Source organism: Aotus nancymaae, unplaced genomic scaffold (genome assembly GCF_030222135.1).
Source record: "Aotus nancymaae isolate 86718 unplaced genomic scaffold, 86718_ANA_hifiasm-v0.15.2.pri h1tg000041l, whole genome shotgun sequence".
NCBI classification, from domain to species: Eukaryota; Metazoa; Chordata; class Mammalia; order Primates; family Aotidae; genus Aotus; species Aotus nancymaae.
Window position 1 is genome coordinate 26526705 of NW_026988455.1, and position 7006 is coordinate 26533710.

The 7006-nt window shown below is 40.4% G+C and overlaps 1 pseudogene; it reads right to left on the reverse strand.

Moving 5' to 3' along the window:
• Nucleotides 1-724: 724 nt before the first annotated feature.
• On the reverse strand, nucleotides 725-1662 carry LOC105725228 (cyclin-dependent kinase 2-like; annotated as a pseudogene).
• Nucleotides 1663-7006: the final 5344 nt, after the last annotated feature.

Sequence of the window (7006 nt, forward strand, 5' to 3'; positions counted from 1 at the left end):
GATCAGGAATCCCTGGAAACTGAAGAACTAAGAATACCAAAAGGAAGAGAAAAATTCAAACATCTTTCACCTGCCTCATAAGGCCGCAGTGAAATAATAGATTGGAATGAAGCACAATCCCTGTCCCAGGGCCTCCCAGACTCCTCATGCCGGTAGAAGGGACAAACATGGGGACTGGGGCCAATCATTTCTTCTGCAGCCCCATCAGGGCTGAGTGTTGAGTCTCCCAGCCTATTAGGTGAGGCAAAACACTAACTAGGGTGTAAACTGATTGGATCTATTTTTTCAAAGGAATTCTTAGAACAGACTCCTCTCTGTGGTTTTGTTTTCCTTGGTTCTCAAAAGCTCCAACTTAGGCCCCTGCTATCGTTTGGCCTTTACAAAAATTGTGGCATTAGGAGGCTGGGGATCCTGGTCATCCCAAACACTGGAAATAATCATTATGGGGCATTCAAAGATTGGTACAATGAACCTAATGTGTAGGGAGGCTTTTTTTAAAAAAAATACCAACCCTCTTTAGCAATAATTAGGAGAAGGGAGAAAGGATAGTGGAGGCTAACTTAAGTGCATCTAATACTGTAACTTCTTTCATTTTTACCAGTCCCTCTCTTTCACCCCTGTATTCCCAGAGTTGGCTGGCTAAGACTGGAAGGTGAGTGTTTAAGGCAAGATCAGAGGGCCCACCTGAGTTCAAATAGCCCACGGCCAAGCCAGGTCAAGCCCACACTGGAGGAGAGGGTGAAATTAGGGCTGGGGGCTTTGAGAAGGCCATCAGAGTCGAAGATGGGGTACTGGCTTGGTCACATCCTGGAAGAAAGGGTGAGCCAGGACTACCTTTGCTGAAATCCGCTTGTTGGGGTCATAGTGCAGCATTTGCGATAACAAGCTCCGTCCATCTTCATCCAGGGGAGGTACAACTTTACTAAAATCTTGTTGGGCCCACTTGGGGACACTTGGTTTGCAATCAGGCGTAACTCCTGGCCACACCAACTCATCTGGGGTCCCCAGAGTTCAAAAGATCCGGAAGAGCTGGTCAATCTCAGAATCTCTAGGGAATAGGGCCCGGCGAGTCACCGTCTCAGCAAAGATGCAGCCCAGTCTCCAGATGTCCACAGCTGTGGAGTAGTATTTGCAGCCCAGGAGGATTTCAGGAGCTCGGTACCACAGGGTGACCACCTCATGGGTGTAAGTACGAACGGGGACTCCAAAAGCTCTGGCTAGTCCAAAGTCTGCTAGCTTGATGGACCCCTCTATGTTTATAAGCAGGTTCTGAGGCTTAAGGTCTCGGTGTAGGACCCGATGAGAATGGCAGAAAGCTAGGCCCTGGAGCAGCTGGAACAGATAGCTCTTGATGAGGGGAAGAGGAATGCCAGTGAGAGCAGAGGCATCCAAGAATTTCTTGAGATCTTGGTGCAGAAATTAAAAAACCAGGTCGAGTTTATTTTCTGTGTGAATGACATCCAGCAGCTTGACAATATTGGGATGGTTAAGCTCCTTAAGCAGAGAGATCTCTCAGATGGCAGTACTCGGCACACCCTCGGTCTCAGTGTCCAGGCGGATTTTCTTAAGCGCCACCACTTCTCCCGTCAACTTGTTTCTGGCTTTGTACACAACTCCATACGTGCCGTCTCCGATCTTTTCCACCTTCTGGAAGTTCTCCATGAAGCGCCAGCGACTCGGGTCTGCCCGGCCCTGGAGCAGGGACCTAGAAACCCTGCAGAAGACGGTCCTTGGCTCTCGGAGGCCAAGGAGGGGGAAGCAGGGCCCAGAACCGTGGCCCCGCGTCGGGATGGAACGCATATACCTCTCGCTCTTGCCAATTTGGCCAACTTGAAATAATGTTGCCGCCTCCCCAAGAGTTCCCGACCATCAGCAGAGGCCCCGCCCCACCTTCCCGCGTTTCGACCTCTATTTGTTAAATTAATTGAATATTTAGTTTAAAAATCTTCCCAGAAAGGGAACTCCAAGCCTGAAGTCTTCGCTGGTAAATTCTACCAAACATTTAAGAAATAAATATCAGCTCTAAACAAACTGTTACAGAAAGTTAAAAAGAGGAGACTGCTTCTCAACTAATTCTATAAGGCTAGCATTACTCTGATACCAAAAACTAAACAAAAAAATTTCAAGAAAGGAAAACTACAAATCAAAAACAGTTTTCTGTAAAATTTTAGCAGATCAATTTCAGCAATACATAAAAAGGATAATAAATCATAATCAAAAACTTTTTTAAAAAATTATTTTCAATTTTTGTTGGTACATAATAGATATATATACTTACGAGGTACAAGAGATATTTTGATACAGGCATGCAATGCATAATAATCCTATCAGGGTAAATGAAGTGTCCTTCATCTCAAGCAGATATCCTTTCTTTGTGCTACAGACAATCCAATTATATACTCTTGGTTCTTTAAAAATGTATGACAAAATATCGTTGACTGTAGTCACCCTGCTGTGCTATCAAATACTAGATCTTATTCATTCTAACTATACTTTTGTACCCATTAACCATTCCCCCTTTCCTGTTGCTACCACCTTTCCCAACTTCTGGTAACCATCATTCTACTCTTTATCTCCATGAGTTTGTTTTAATTTTTAGCTCCCACAAATAAGTGAGAGCATGTAAAGTTTGTTTTTCTGTGTTGATTTCACTTAACATAATGACCTCCAGTTCCATCCATGTCTTTGCAAATCAAATGACAGTATCTTATTCTTTTTTAAGGTTGTAGAGTACTCTGTTGTGTACATGCACCACCTTTTCTTTATCCATTCATCTGTTGATGAATGCTTAGGTTGCTTCCAAATGTTGGCTATTGTGAATAGTGCTGCAATAACACGGGAGTTCAGATCTCTCTTGGATATACTGATGTTCTGTCTTTTGGGTATAAGCCTAGCAGTGAGATTGCTGGATTAGATGGTAGCTCTGTTTCCAGTTTTTTGAGGAAATTCCAAACTGTTCTTCATAGTGGCTGTATTAATTTACACTCCTACCAGCAGTGTTCCAGGGTTCCTTTTTCTCCATATCCTCGCCAGCCCTTGTTATTGCCTGTCTTTTATGTAAAAGCCACTTTACCTGAAATGAGATATCTCATGGTAGATTTGATTTGCATTCTCTGATGATCAGTGATGATGAACACCTTTTAATACACCTGTTTGCCATTTGCATGTCTTCTTTTGAGAAATGTCTATTGCTCATTTTAAATATTGGATTATTAGATTATTTTCCCTAAGAATTGTTTGAGCTCTGTATATAATCTAGTTATTAGTCCCTTTTTAGATACATGGTTTGCAAATATTTTTTCCCACTCTGTGGGTTGTCTCTTCGCTTTGTTGATTATTTCCTTTGCTGTGCAGAAGCTTTTTAACTTGATGTGATCCCATTTGTCCATTTTTGCTTTGGTTGCTTGTGCTTGTGAGGTATTACCCAAGAAGCCTTCAATGTCCTGGAGAGTTTCCCCATTGTTTTTCTTTTAGTTGTCTCTTAGTTTGAAGGAATTAATGGATTGAAGACTTAAATCTAAGACTTGATTTGATTTTTATATATGGCGAAGGATAGGGGTCTTGTTTCATCATTCTTCTGCATATGGGTATCCAGTTTTCCCAGCACCATTTATTGAAGATACTGTCTTTTTCCCAGCATGTGTTCTCAGAACTTTTGTTGAAAATGAGTCCACCGTAGGTGTTTCGATTTGTTTCTGGGTTCGTATTCCACCCCATTGGTCTATGTGTCTGTTTTTATGCCAGCATCATGCTGTTTTGGTTGCTATAGCTCTGTAGTATAATCTGGAGTCAGGTAATGTGATTCTTTTAGTTTTGGTCTTTTTACTTAGGAAAGTGTTGGCTATTCTGGGTCTTTTGTGGTTCCATACATATTTCAGTATTATTTTTTCTATTTCTGTGATCAATGTCATTGGTATTTTGCTAAAGATTACATTGACTCTGTAGATTGCTTGGGATAGTATGGACATTTTAACAATATTGATTCTTTCAAGCCATGTATTTTCCCGTTTTTTGATGTCCTCTTCAATTTCTTTCATCAATGTTTTATAGTTTTCATTATAAAGGTCTTTCACTTCTTTGGTTAATTCCTAGGTATTTCATTTTATGTGTGGCTATTATAAATGAGATTACTTTTAAAATTTCTTTTTCACATTGTTCACTGTTGGCATATAAAAATGTGACTATTTTTTTTGTGTGTGTTGACTTTGTATCCTGCAACTTTACTGATTTTGTTTATCAGTTCTAATAGTTTCCTTGTAAGATCTTTAGGTTTTTCCAAATATAAGATCAAGTCATCTGCAAACGAGAATAATTTGACTTTTTTCTTTCCAGTTGGGATGCCCTTTATTTATTTCTTTTGTCTGATTGCTCTGGCAAGGACTTCCAGTACTATGTTAAATAACAGTGGTCAAAGTGGCCATTCTTGTCATGTTCCAAATCTTGGAGGAAAGGTTTTCAGCTTTGCCTCATTCATTATGATACTAGCTGTGGGTCTGTTGTATGTGGCTTTGATTATGTTTAAGTATGTTCCTTCTATACCCAGTTTTTTGAGGGTTTTTATCATGAAGGGATGTTGAATTTTATCAAATACTTTTTCAGCATCAATTGAAATGGTCATATGGTTTTTGTCCTTCATTCTGTTGATATGATGTGTTACATTGATTGATTTGCATATGTTGAACCAGTCTTGTGTCCCTGGGATAAATCCCACATGGTAATGATGGATGATATTTTTAATGCATTGTTGAATTTGGTTTACTAGTATTTTGTTGAGAATTTTTGCATCAAAATCCATCAGGAATAATGGCCTGTAGTTGATTATTATTATTATTATTGCATTTGTCTGGTTTGGTATCAAGATAATACTGGCCTTACAGAATGAGTTTGAAAGTATTACTTTCTCCTCTATTTTCAAAATAGTTTGAGTAGGATTGGTATTAGTTCTTTAAATATTTGGTAAAAATCAGCAGTGAAGCCATTGCCTGGCTTTTTCTTTACTGGCAGATTTTTTATTACAGCTTTGATCTTGTTTCTCATTATTGACCTGTTCAGGTTTTAGATTTCTTAATGGCTCAATCTTGGTAGGTTGCATGTGTCTCGGAATTTGGTCATTTCTTTTAGTTTTTCCAATTTATTGACATATAGTTGCTAACTTTAAAGACCAGAATTTCCCTGCCCAAGACCCCTGGTGGGACAATAACAATGTGGATTATTGGGAAAACATGCAGGACCTAGTGGGGATGATAATAAAAGGAATTCAGGAATCAGTACCCCAACCCCAAAATCTTTCTAAAGCATTTGATATACAAAGGAAAAGGATGAAGGGCCTATGAGATTCCTAGACAGACTGAAGGAGCAAATGAGGCACTAGGCAGGCCTCAATTTGGACAATCCCCTTGGGCAAGGAATGTCAAAACTCCACTTTGTCACTAAAAGTTGGCCAGACATTTCAAGAAAATTACAAAAGATAGAAAATTGGGAAGACTGTCCCCTAAGTGAGCTTCTCAGGGAAGCTCAGAAGGCATATGTAGGGGGAGACGAAGAAAAGCAAAAACAAAAAACAAAACTTATGTTGTCCACCTTCCAATGGATGGCTCCAAACCCATGTACATCTAAACAGAGCTCTCAGGGAGCCAGAAACTATAAAGGGTCCAAATCCTCCTTTAAAGGACCCCAGGCTCCATCTGGATGACCAAAGTCCTCGTTTATCAGACTCCCTAAAGAGTATGGAAGAGCAGGAGCAAAGAATCCCAGAACTAAGAGGGAGAAAGGGTGAGATAGGTGCTATAGATGTGGGAGAACATGTCACTTCAAGAGAGAACATCCCAAACTAAGAAAGGAGAAAGAAGCCCTTTTACTCATGACTTTTGAGGAAGAGTAGGGGCGTCAGGGACTCTGTCTCTTTTATCTTGAGTCTCACCAGGAGCCCTTGATAAATTTGGAGGTGGGGCCTAAACATGAGCTTATCACCTTTTTAGTTGATTCAGGTGCTGCTCGCTCCTCTGTTTGTTTTCCCTGTTCTAATATCATCTGCTCCTCAGAAGAACTTTTAGTCTCTGGGGTAAAAGGGGAAGGATTTAAAACAAAAATTTTAGAAAGCACAGAAGTCAAATACCAGGATTACTCAGCTCATATTCAGTTCTTATTAATACCTGAAGCAAGGACTAATTTACTGGGAAGGGATTTAATATTAAAGTTAGGCATAAGTCTACAAATTAGCCCAAGAGGGTTCCTCGCCTCATTAAATCTACTCACCACTGCAGATGAAAAATATATTAATCCTAATGTATGGTCCAAAGAAGGGAACCAAGGGAAACTCCTGGTCCCTCCAATCCACATCAAGTTGAAGACCCCGGGAGAAGTAGTAAGAAGGAAGTAATACCCTATTCCACTAGAGGGCAGGATAGGGTTGAAACCTATAATCAAAGGCCTTATTAAGCCCTGTATGTCCTCTTATAACACCCCGATACTGCCAATGAAGAAATCAGACAGGTCATACCGGCTGGTACAGGACCTTAGAGTTATCAACCAAATTGTCCAGACTACCCACCCTGTTGTCCCCAATCCTTACACCATTCTCAGCAAGATTCCATATAATCATCAATGGTTTATGGTAATAGATTTGAAGGATGCTTTTTGGGCATGTCCCCTGGCTGAAGATAGCCGAGATATATTTGCTTTTGAGTGGGAGGATCCCCATTCAGGGTAGAAACAACAACATTGATGGACAGTCTTGCCCCAAGGGTTCACAGACTCCCCTCATCTTTTTGGCCAAATCGTAGAACAAGTATTAGAAAAAGTTGTCATCCCAGAGCAAATATGCCTTCTCCAGCACGTGGATTGTCTTCTTATATCTGGTGAAGATATAGAGAAGGTAACTAATTTCTCTACCCATATTCTTAACCATCTGCAGTTTGAGGGGCTACAAGTCTCAAAAAGAAAGCTTTAGTATGTGGAGCTCGAAGTTAAATATTTAGGCCACTTAATAAGTTCAGGAAAGCAAAGA